The sequence below is a fragment of the Dipodomys merriami genome, unplaced genomic scaffold, assembly GCF_024711535.1.
Source record: "Dipodomys merriami isolate MVZ:Mamm:240054 unplaced genomic scaffold, mDipMer1.0.p SCAF_97, whole genome shotgun sequence".
NCBI classification, from domain to species: domain Eukaryota; kingdom Metazoa; phylum Chordata; class Mammalia; order Rodentia; family Heteromyidae; genus Dipodomys; species Dipodomys merriami.
This window is the reverse complement of record NW_027206590.1, coordinates 4,231,111-4,243,216: the sequence shown is the minus strand read 5'-3', so window position 1 is coordinate 4,243,216 and position 12,106 is coordinate 4,231,111.

Genomic DNA, 12,106 nt, shown 5'->3' with positions numbered 1-12,106 from the left:
ATTGTGTAACCTCAAACTCATAATCCTCCTGCATCAGCCTCTTGAGTGCTGGGATTATAGGGGGACATGACTATAACCAGCTTCTTTTTTTTTTTTTTAAGGTGACTAGATTGTGCCAAGGACATTGGAGGTAGCAAGAGCTCTACCTTTAATGGGATGCGTGCCATGTGTCTAGACTTCTTTCAGTGGGTCTAGGATGGCCAAGTCCTCCCCTGTGTGTTCAAAAGTCACTAGTGCTTGGTAGAGTATTTGACCAAATCCTTTTTTTTTCTTTTTTCTTTTTTTTTTTTGCCAATCCTGGGACTTGAACTCAGTGCCTGAGCTCTATCTCTGAGCATCTCTCTGATCAAGGCTAGCTCTCTACCACTTGAGCCACACATCACTTCTGGCTTTTTCTGAGTAGTTTATTGGAAGTCAGAGTCTCATGGACTTTCCTACCAGGCTGACTTCCAACCATGATCCTCATATCTTAGCCTCCTGAGTAGCTAGGATTATAGATGTGAGCCACCAGCACCTGGCCAACTCTTCTTTTATGAACAACAGAACAGTAAGGGCAGTCAGCTGACACTCCTATTGCCAGATGTCACTGTGAGTACTTGCAGACTTCATTTCATCCTTTTCACCACTCTGTGCCTTGGAACCATTATTACCTTCACTTTACATATGAGGAAAACAAGGTAGAGAGGCTAAAACCAAGGTGTGAATTGGGACAGCCTGGCAGGAAGACTTTAAAACCTCCTGGACCATAGGGGTCTGTCTTTTCTTTGGGAGCCACAGAGTGAGACAGGACAATGTCTGTCTCTACTGTCTGTCATAGTTCCCACTGTCCTTCAGCAGGCACTACCTAGGCCATCCTGGAAGCAACCATCTTCCCAAGAGCAGCCTAGAAAGCAGATGGGCAGGGGACATTATCTGCTTTGCTTTGTTGAGTTCCCAGGCCTGGACCAGGTGCCTTGCAGGTGGCAGCCAATACTGAATAGAGGAACCATGGCTGAATGCCACAACGTCTCCTCCCTTTTTAGGAAAATTGTAGTATTGCCAGGCCTTATCACCACTGCCAGCCTAAGCTGGAGTCCAGCCACAATCATAAACTACAGTTCTAGCCAGGCATTTGGTTACTCATGTCTTTAATCCTAGCTACTTAGGAAGCTGAGAGCTGAGGATTTTGGTTCAAAGCCAGCCAGGCAGAATAGTCCTTGAGACTCTAATTTCCAGTTAACTACCAGAAAACCAGAAGTGGCACTGTGGCTCAAAGTGGTAGAGCACTGGCCTTGAGCAGAAAAAACTCAGGGACAGTACTCAGGCCCTAAGTTGAAACCCCAAGACACACACACACACACACACACACACACACACACACACACACACACACACACACACACACACACACACACACACACACACACACACACTCCTAAATCAAGTTTTACAGGTGCCATGTCCCCTAATCCTAATGACAGACAATTGACATTTTCATCTCCATTCTTTCTTTTCCATTGTTTCTTTTCTTTTTTGGTGGCATTTGGATTTGAACTCAGAGCCTCACACTTACTAGGTAGAAGTTCTACCGCTAAGTCACACCTCTAGCCTAGTTTTCTTTGCCACACAACTAGTGATAGAGCCAGGATTCCAACCATATCAGTTTGAGCCAGACCCCCACTCCTGTCTACTGCACCCCAATAGAAGATCTTGGAATTTAAGGTGCAGAGGGTAAAGTTTGCAAATCCAGTGTGCCAGGTCAAGGACCCCATAGAAAGTAAAGTTCATGTGATCTGATCCTCTCTTATTGAACATGGGGAATAGGGAACCCAAGATGGGGGTACTGGCCTAGGCTGTGCCCCCATTGGGGACAGCTTTCAGTGGCCCTGGGGATCCCTGGGAGGCCCCAGAGTCTGCTAGAACAGAGGCTACGCAGAGAACTCTGGGATAAAGGAGCCCAGGACAGGATGTTCTAGTCACGTCCTCTGCCTGCCCTATGCTGAGCTGTGGTCTTTGCCAGAGCTGATTCAGCATCTTGACTTCCCTTTCCTCAAATACTGGAGTGATCCAGATGTCCTTTCTCCAGCTGTGGTACACTGAATAGTGGCCACTAAGATCCACCTCCTGATCTCCTGGACCAGTGAACAGCTTTTCTTAAGTAGCAAGAGAATCTCAAGTTGAAGTGATGGTCTTGGATGATCCTTGTGGGCCCAAACTTATAAGAAAGTTCCTCATTAGAGGGAGGCTAAGCCAGGCGCCTGTGGCTCACGCCTGTAATCCTAGCTACTCAGGAAACTGAGATCTGAGGCTCGAGATTCAAAGCCAGCCCAGGCAGGAAAGTCTAGGAAAATCTCTTATCTCCAATTAACCACCAGAAAACCAGCTAGAAAAGGTGACAGAAGGACAGGAATTTTCCCTGGAACTACAGATAATAGCTAGTCCCGGTAACACTAGAGGACTTTTGACCTCCAGAATGCCTAGAGAATAAACCTGTACAGTGGCTATAGTCCTTTGCTACTGGCAGCCAAAAGAAATGAATACACCCCTATGCAGAGTGCCTATATCAGCCCTGACAGTCTCCATTTTGAAAAGCTAGAGAGGGCAGCCAGGCCCTTGGGGACATTGGGAGTATGTGTGTGTGTGGGGGGGGGTTTCTTATGTCCCAGCATGATGCCTGGTGCTCCTCCCCCACAGACGCTTCTCTGGATTAATAACTAACTTTCCTCTTTGTTCCCGCACAGCTGGATAGATACAAAGATGGACAGGATAGGCCCCCCCTTGATAGGATGTGCACGTTGGCCTGGGGTCCTAATGGAGGAAGTCTGTCTGGGACACAGGGAAAGGAACCAGAAGCAGCAGGCAACATGTTAGGAAAGTGGTTTAGAGTCAATTCTCCATCACAGGGCACGGAAGACAAATGGGTTACAGGGCCTGGAAAGAAGTCTTGTCTAACCAAGGCCCTCAGATGGCCCTGGCTGAGCCATACCCAGCCCCTCATCTGGTTCTCAATAGCCAGGAAGTGGGGTTTGATCCAAGGTGGCAGGAATGCCCACATCTGTTAAGATGTACACATTCACAGCTAGTTTAAAATAGCCACCAAAAATTCCAAAACAGAGCTGGGTGCCAGTGGCTTATGCCTGTAATCCTAGCTACTCAGGAGGCTGAGAGGTGAGGATCGCGTTTTGAAGCCAGACCAGGCAGGAAAGTCTGTGAGACTGAGTTCCAATTAACCACCAGAAAACAAGAAGTGGCACTGTGGCTCTAACTGGTAGAGTGCTAGCTTTGAGCAAAAGAGCTGAGGGACAGAGCCCAGGCCCTGAGTTCAAGCCCCTGTTCTGAAATAAATAAAAATTTCAGAACAGGCAACATAGGGAAAAAGTCAGGGATAACGCCTAAGATCTTGATCTAAGTGACAGGAAAGATGGAGTTGCTTCCTGCCAGTGGGGGGCTGCTCAGCAGAGCCCGTGGTCCAGTCCAACTTGAAGTGTGGGAGAGAGGGCTTTCGTTGCAAACAATGTGCAAAGATTTAGAAATCAACCAGAGGTTTCTCCCCTGTTCTAGAAGCCCTGCTTCCTGCTGCCTGAGGTTACAGCTGCCCTTTCTCCCATCACCGCAGAGAGGCTGAGGAAGCCTCTGGTGACTCAGCACAATCTGCCTTCCTCCCAACCATGACACAGCAGAAATGCAGCCTCCAGGGCGGGGTGGAAAAGCCACTCAGCATTCCAAAGGCTTGGTCTGCAGTGGGGCAGTGGGGGGAACAAAGTCCAGGAAAACAAAGTCAGGGAGAGTGGAAGGGATCGGGGAAGGGGGTCTTTTGCCCCAGCGGGAGGGCAGCAAGAAGAAAGGGGAAGTCACCTGGGGACGTTCCATAGGGTGTCCTAACTATGCCATGCCATGTACCGACCCAGGGAGGACATTTCTGCAGGGCAGGGAGCCCATGAGACCCAGCTTAACTCCACACAGCAGACAAGCTCGGCAAGACCACCCATGGCCCACACATCAGCTTCTGCACCCCTCGGTTGGCAAGAGACCCCACATGTAAGGGAGAAACCACTGGTGGACAGGCAGATGTGGCTGCCACATCTGCAGTAGTCAGAAAATGAGCACAGCGCAGCCTAAAGCAGACAGGCAGGGCAGGACGGATGAACAAAGCCACAGGAAAGTCAGCCTGGTCCTCCTGGCGCAGCCGGGTGGGAGTGAACCCTCTCACACAGACACCAGGAGCAAACAGGTACCTTTCCACTGCTCACCTTCTTTTCTCCTCCTCCTGCCCCCTGACTTTGCAGAGAGGGCAGCTGAGGTGGCTGGTGAGTCTTCTGGTTAACACCATTCAGTGCTCCCAGCTGCTCTGTATCCTGGCTGAGCCGGCCTGCAGGCTCCCTCACAGCTGTGCTTGCTGGTCTCAGAGAATACCTACCAGCCAGCCATTGTTCCAGGCTTTCCTCGGAGTTCTCTTAAGCCTGAAGGCCTTTCAAAACTCAGAAAACAGATCCTGTGCCTAAGAGCAAAAGCTAACCTGAAGCCTAGCACTGGTGGCTCATGCCTGCAATCCTAGCTGTTCAGGGGGCTGAGATCCAAGAATATCAGTTCAAAGCCAGCCCATGCATGTAAGTCCCTAAGACTTTTTTATTTTTTGGTCGGTTGTGGGGCTTGAACTGTGGGCCTGAGAACTGTCTCTAAGCTCTTCAGCTCAACGAGAACCTTCAATACTTGAGCCACAGCACCACTTCCAGTTTTCTGGTGGTTTATTAGAGATAAGAGTCTCATGGACTTTCCTGCCTTGGCTGGCTTTGAACCTCCATCCTCATATCTCAGCCTCCTGAGTAACTAAGATTACAGGCATGAGCCACCGGCGCTCAGCTTTCCTGAGACTCTTATCTTCCTGAGACTCTTGAGCAAGAAAGATCAGGAATAGCAACTAGGCACTTAGTTCAAATCCCAGCACCAGCACATTAACAATAAAAAACAAAACGCCTGTATGTCCAGTATGGGTGAATAGATAAATTGAGAAAATGTGGTAGAAATGAACACTTGACAATAAAAAAAGGAAATTAGGAAGAAAACATCTCTCAAAATAACCAAATACCTCTCTGAATAAGCAAAAAGACAAAGGACACTTACTATACAATTCCATTTGTGTAATATTACATATACAACATACAGCATTCTATCAAGGCCTAAGAAATGCAAGTTAAACCACTCATATGGGGCTATCTAGTAGAAGGTTTATCAAGGATCCTGAGAATACTTTTGGGGATTTATGATTAAGTGGTTCATGCCTGTAATCCTAGCTACTCAAGAGGCTGAGACCAGATGACCCTGATTCAAAGCCAGCATGGGCAGAAAAACCCGAGATACTTGTCTCCGATGAGCCAGCAAAAAGCCAGCAAGTCTTGAGCAAACAAGCTAAGCAATAGTACAAGACCCTGAGTTCAAGCCCCAGATCCAGCACACACAGACATCACATTGTAGACTTCAAGTATGCAGTATCTGATAGGCCAGTTGTATCTTCATACAGCCAGGCTTTCCTGTTCTCTATTCACCTTTGGGGTCCTCCTCTGAGCTCTTGGTGCTGCAGCTGTTCTACAGCACCCAGATTGGAAGCACTTTGAAAGCAGCAAGGTCTATCCAGTTGGTTCCCCCTGCTATGCCAGGGCAGACACCAGACACACATTCTACACATACTTGATGGATGAAGCGTGGCAGGTAGCAGCAAATTCCCTGCCTAAGATCACTGCTGACCTGGAACTTGAGGCGGCCAGGTGTGGCTAGCCTCAGACCCACCACTCATCTTGGAAACATGGCTAAGAGCTCTGGGCCTGGAAGAGCACAGACAGCAATGTTGGCTTCAAACATTGTCCAGCCTCATTCAGCCAAGGTCCAGGCACCAAAGTCCTACAGTTACATAGTGAGGGGAGGGGCAGTCTTTAGATATTACAGACCCCTGGCCAATGTGAAGTCTGATTTCAGCTCTAAGAACCTGGTTCTTCCTGGTTCTTGTGCAGTTCAATCTAGGCTCAGGATTTAGCAGCTGTGGACCCTTATGCTTCTATTTCCTCATTTGGAATTTTTCTTGTTTTTCCGGTCTTGGGGCTTGAACTCAGGGCCTGGGCGCTGTCCCTGAGCCTCTTTGTGCTCAAGGCTAGTGCTCTATCACTTTTGAGTCACAGCTACACTTCCGTTTTTCTGGTGGTTAATTGGAGAGTCTCATAGTCTTTCCTGCTGGGGCTGGCTTTGGACTATGATCCTCAGATCTCAGCCTCCTAAGTAAGTACAATAACAGGCATGAGTTACCAGCACCCAGAGTTGTCTTTTTTTCTCCCCTCAAAAAACAAGCTTCTTTTTTGAAATGATTTCAAATGCTCGGAGAAGGGTAAATAACCTGTCTACCTTCATCCACATTTTAAGCATTTGTCATGTCTTTTATCATCTTCATTCTATATGTCCCCATCCCTATTCAATCAAGTTTCAAAGCCAGGCATCTGTGGCTCAAGCCTGTAATTGTACTCAGGAGGAGTACAACTGAGATCTAAAGATCTCATCCAGCCCTGGGAGGAAAGTCCATGAGACTCTTTATCTCCAATTAAACATCAAAAATCCAGAAGTTGACCATTGATTCCTCTGGTCCAGGGCTTGAACAAAAAAGCTTAGGGACAACACCTAGGCTCTGAATTCAAACCCCAGCACTGGCAAATAAAGAAAAATGAACCCCTCTGTACAGCATTTTTACAATAAAAAGTATTAAAAAAAGATTACACAAAAATATTGTATACACATTTAACAAAACTATTCATCACTCAAAGAAGCAGTTAGAGTCTTAGAAAAAGGGGTACACGGGTTAGAGTCTTAGAAAAAGGGGTACACAGGAAAATTGACCACGTCAGGGGCTTGGGCTGAGTGGTAAACTAGGTGAGAAACCAAGAGGAGAGGGGAGGTTTCACAAGGCCAATTGTGCAGATGTGTCCAGGCTGTAACTTCCTGTGGCTGAGGAAAATGTTACTGTACTTTTTATCTGAGTTGGAGATGGCTTCCTCCCTTTGGAAACTTGATTTCCTGCTTTTAATAAGACAAAGGCCTGAGCCACCTTCTTGTACTTGGTTTCTTAAAAATGCCTTTACCTTAAAATCATCCTTATGACAAGTTTGTATATTTAGGGTGGCGGTTTCAAATATAGGTAGCTTAGTGGTAGAGAGCTTGCTTAGCATGTGAGAAACCCTTAATTTAATCCCCATTTTTTTCACTGCAGGAAACCCCCCCCCCCCCCCCACACACACACGAGAGTTTCAATTGACCAGGAACAAACGGCCTTTGTAGCCGACTCCCCATTCTTAGTTCCAATCTAGGACCCAGACTTCCATTTCGCTGCCCTGACTTGGTGGTCCTTGAGATCCACTCATGGAAACTGATTCAGGGAATCTCACAAAAAGGAGAGCCTTACAAGGCAAAAGTTTTAGGAAGGATTTGGTTTAGTTTGGCGGGGTAACATAGGGACAGATGGAGAAGAGAAACTTTTACTGACCTCCTTAAGGAAATGGTGGTAGTTTAGGACTCAAAAACTGTGGTTTTGTGAGCTGGGTGAGTCAGGCCAGTCTAAATGCTGAGTAGGGAAGATGGAGGAGGAGGAGGAGGAGGAGGCCCAGGTCCAGGCCCAGACAGCCTTCAGGGCTTCCCTTGTGTCTAACAGGCCGTCTGTTCTTTGTTGTCTGAGGATTTCCACGTCTACCTAGGCTGGCTCAGTCTCAAACCTGTTTCTTGAGCAGCTGGTTTGTGGGGGTCCCTCCCTCTGAGGAGCACACCCCACTCTCCAGTGGGCCCTGGGATTTCGGATGTGAAGCCCCTGCATGGGTCCCTTGGGGACAGGAGTCCCCTGAGCCTGGGGCGGGCGGGGGGGGGGGGGTGAGAGGCAAGGGAAGGGGCCTGCGGGGCGCGGAGCCTGGGGGGGCAGGGGAGGGAGCCTGCGGGGTGCGGGGGAACCTGGGGGACACAGAGCCCTGCGGGGCAGAGGAGGGGGCCTGCGGGGCGGGGGCAGCGTCCCGCCCCACCCCGGGCCTCGGCCCCGCAGGACCTCAGCCTGGGGTGGGGGGGTGGGGGCCCCGCGCTGGGCCCCGAAGGACGTGCTGAGACGGCAGGGCCCGCACTCGGCGACCCGCACGTCTCCCCCTCCGCCCCCTGCACTTTGCCCCAAGGAAATCAACCCGCGCCGTGACTCAGCGAAAACGGGGACCTCGGGACCGTGACTCAGCGAAAACGGACTCGGGACCGTGACTCAGCGAAACCGGGGCGGGAATCGTGGCTCAGCAGGACGCCGCTGGGGCCGGGTGCGGCCGGGCCGGGCCGGCCCAGCGCCCGAGGCGGTCCCCCCGGGGGGCGGGGCCTGGCCGGGCCGTGGCTCGGCCGCGTGGCGTCGGCCGGGCTCCCGTGGAGGACGCTCCCGAGCGAGGGTCGCCTCCGGAGCCGGGGAGCCGGGGCCCGTGCACGCCGGCCGGGCCGCGGGAGCTCGGCCGCAGCCGCCTTTGGCCTACCCCGCAGACCCGGCTTCCCAGCCCGCCGGGAAAAGGCCCGGAAGCGGCCTGTGAGGTCGGGACCCGCTTTCCCTTGCCTTTCTGCAGGGTCTCTGCGTCTTCTCCCCTCCAGCCGTGAGGAGGTCCCGGGGAGGGAGGCGCTGGGGCTCCCGGCCCGGCCTTTCAGCCTCGCCGGCCGCCAGGGCCATCCCAGTTGATATTTCAGGGATACCCCCAGTCCTCCCCAGATTTCCCATCCGCTTGGTCACGCCTCGGAGCTCTCGTATCCTTGACCTTGAAAGCGTCCTGCCCATCTCCTGCAATTCATTTTGGTGTGTATTATTTTCAGTGTTCAGAGGACACAGAGCCTTTGCTCCTTTGGGTTCCTCCCCTCAGAGTATTTTTCTTTTGTGTGTTTTCTTGACTTTCAAACAATTTAAAATAGTACACTTTAAAATAATACATTTTGCTTATATTTATTTTTGTGCCAATCCTGGACCTTGAACCCAGGGTTGGGGCACTGCCCCTGAGCTTTTATGCTCAAGGCGAGCACTCTTAACCGCTGGAGCCACAGTTCCACTTCTGGCATTTCTAGCGGTTCTTTGGAGATAAGAGTGTCATATATTTTTCTGCTCAGTCTGGCTTTGAACCACAACCCTCAGATCTCAGCCTCCTGAGGTGCTAAGATTACAGGCCTGAACCACCAGCACCCAGCAAAATAATACATTTTAAATCCACCAGTCAGGAAAGTCCTTAATAATACAACATTTACCTCTGAGATTCCAGCAGACAACATGGTAATTTATTTCTTTGCATTAAAAGATTAGAAGCTTGGGCTGGGAAGGTGGCTCAGTGGTAGAGTGCTTGCCTTGTATGCATGAGGCCCTGGGTTCGATTCCTCAGCACCATATAAGCAGAAAAAGCTGGAAGTGGTACTGTGGCTCAAGTGGTAGAGGGCCAGCCTGGAGCTGAGGAGCTAAGGGACAGCTCCCAGGCCCAGAGTTCAGGCCCCATGACCGACCAAAAAATAGAAGCTTTTAGCCAGGTACTAGTGGCTTACACCCGTAATCCTAGATACTCAGGAGGCTGAGATCTGAGAATTGCAGTTCAAAGCCAGCTGGGCAGGAAAGTCCGTGAGACTCTTAACCACCAGAAAACTGCAAGTGGCGCTGTGGCTCAAGTGGTAGACCACCTGCCTTGAGCTGAAGAGCTGAGGGACAGTGCCCATGTCCAGAGTTCAACACCCATGATCCAAAAAAAAAAAAAAAAAAAAAAAAAAAAGCTTTTGACTCACACCTGTAATCCTGGCTATAACTATTCAGGAGGCTAAGATCTGAGGGCTGTAGTTCAAAGTCACTATGGGCAGAAAAGTTCCTGAGACTCTTACCTACCTCTTACCTACAAATAAACACTAAAAAAAGCTGGAAGTAGAGCTATGGCCCAAATGGTACAGTGCTAACATTCAGCAAAAAAGCTCAGGAATAGCACCCAGGCCCTGAGTACAAGGCCCAGGACCAGCAAAAATAAGGCAGGCTCTGGTGGCTAGCACCTGTAATTCTAGCTACTCAGGAGGCTAAGACCTGAGAACTGCAGTCCCAGACAAACCTAGGCAGAAAAAGCCACCAGACTCCCTCTCCAGAATAACCAGCAAGCAAGCAGTGCAAGGTAGAGACCCTGAGTTCAAACCCTAGTACTAGCTGGTGCTTATAGCTAACAATTGTAATCCAAGATATTCAGACTATGATCTGAGGATTGCAGTTCAAAGCCAGGCAGGGCAGACAGATTTGAAAGACAACCAGCAAGAAGCTGGAAGTGGAGATGTGGCTCAAGTGGTAGAGTACCAGTTTTGAGGGTAAACAAGCTAAACAAGCTAGTGATGGTGGCCCATGCCTGTAATCCTAGCTACTCTGGAGGCTGAGATAGGAAGATCAAAGTTCAAAGCCAGTCTGGGCAGGAAAGTCCCTGAGATTCTTATCTCCAATAAACTACCAGAAAACCATAAGTGGCATTGTGGCTCAAGTGGTAGAGAGCTAACCTTGAGCTGAAGGGCTAAGGGACAGTGCCCAGGCCCAGAGTTCAAGCCTCACGACCAACAACAAAAAAGTAAAAGAGCTAGAGGCCCTGAGTTCAAGCTCCAGTACCCAGTAAGCACACAAAAACAGTTACAAACAATCCAAAAAGTAATGATGATAAGAGATACACAGCTAAATTCTGCATTGTTGCAATCATAATATCTACATAGTATCCTTTTTTCCCATTAGCAGAAGTGTTTTCTCAAATTATTAAAGGCTTTTTTTTTTTATTAAAAAACTTTTTTTTAGTGTATGTGATACTAAGGAATCAAACCCAGAACCTCATGTATGGTAGTCAAGTCACACTTTTAGCCCTATTTAAGACTCTTTGTTTTGGCTTTCTAATAAATTATTTGTAAAAGAATGGGGCACAGCCGGGCGCTGGTGGCTCACGCCTGTAATCCTAGCTACTCAGGAGGCTGAGATCTGAGGATCGCGGTTCAAAGCCAGCCCAGGCAGGAGAGACGGTGAGACTCCTATCTCCAATAAACCACCAGAAAACTGGAAGTGGCGCTGTAGCTCAAGTGGTAGAGCGCTTGCCTTGAGCTGAAGAGCTGAGGGACAGCGCCCAGGCCCAGAGTTCAAGCCCCATGACCGACAAAAAAAAAAAAAGAATGGGGCACAGAGATCTACTCAGTAGCCATGGTCATTTGTTCAGTGTACAAAAGACACTGCCCCTATGGTTAAACCTTTGGATAAGTGGGGTGCTGAGGCTCATGGGTCAAAGCCAGCCTGGACAGGAAAGTTTGTGAAGACTTTTTTTTCTTTTTGGTGGTCGTGGGGCTTGACCTCAGGACCTGGGCACTGTCCCAGAACTTTTTGTCTCAAAGCTAGCAGTCTACCACTTTGAACCACAGCGCCACATCCGGTTTTCTGGTTAATTGGAGATAAAAAGACTTTCCTGTCTGGACTGGCTTTGAACCATGATCCTCAGATCTCAGTCTCCAGAGTAACTAGGGTTACAGGCGGGAGCCACTGGTTCCTGTATCTCTGATACTTTTATCTCTAATTAACCACCAGAAAACCAGAAATGGAGCTGTGGCTCCAAGTGTTTGAGTGCTTGAGTGCTACCCTTGAGCAGAGAAGCTCAAGGACAGCATCTAGGCTGTCCTTGACCTAGGCTGAAGCTCCATGGCCAACCAACAACAAAAAGAAAAAAACCTTTGGATGGATGGCTAAGGATGGAGGTACTAACTCTAGCTGATTGCTGCTACTCAAAACATATCCTTTTGTTATTTTTTGGGGGGGGGCGGTCCGGTCGTGGGGCCTGAACTCTGGGCCTGGGCACTGTCCCTCAGCTCTTCAGCTCAAGGCTAGTGCTCTACCACTTGAGCCACAGCACCACCTCCGGCTTTTTTCTTTTTGCTTATGTGGTGCTAAGGAATCGAACCCAGGGCCTCAGGCATGCAAGGCAAGCGCTCTACAGCTGAGCCACTTTCCCAGCCCCTCCTTTTGTTATTTTAATGATCACCTTTTAATACATTGACTGCAGGCTGATTATTTTAAAACTCTACCTGACCTGGTCCCTGGACCACAAGCCTAAGAGGGATGGGA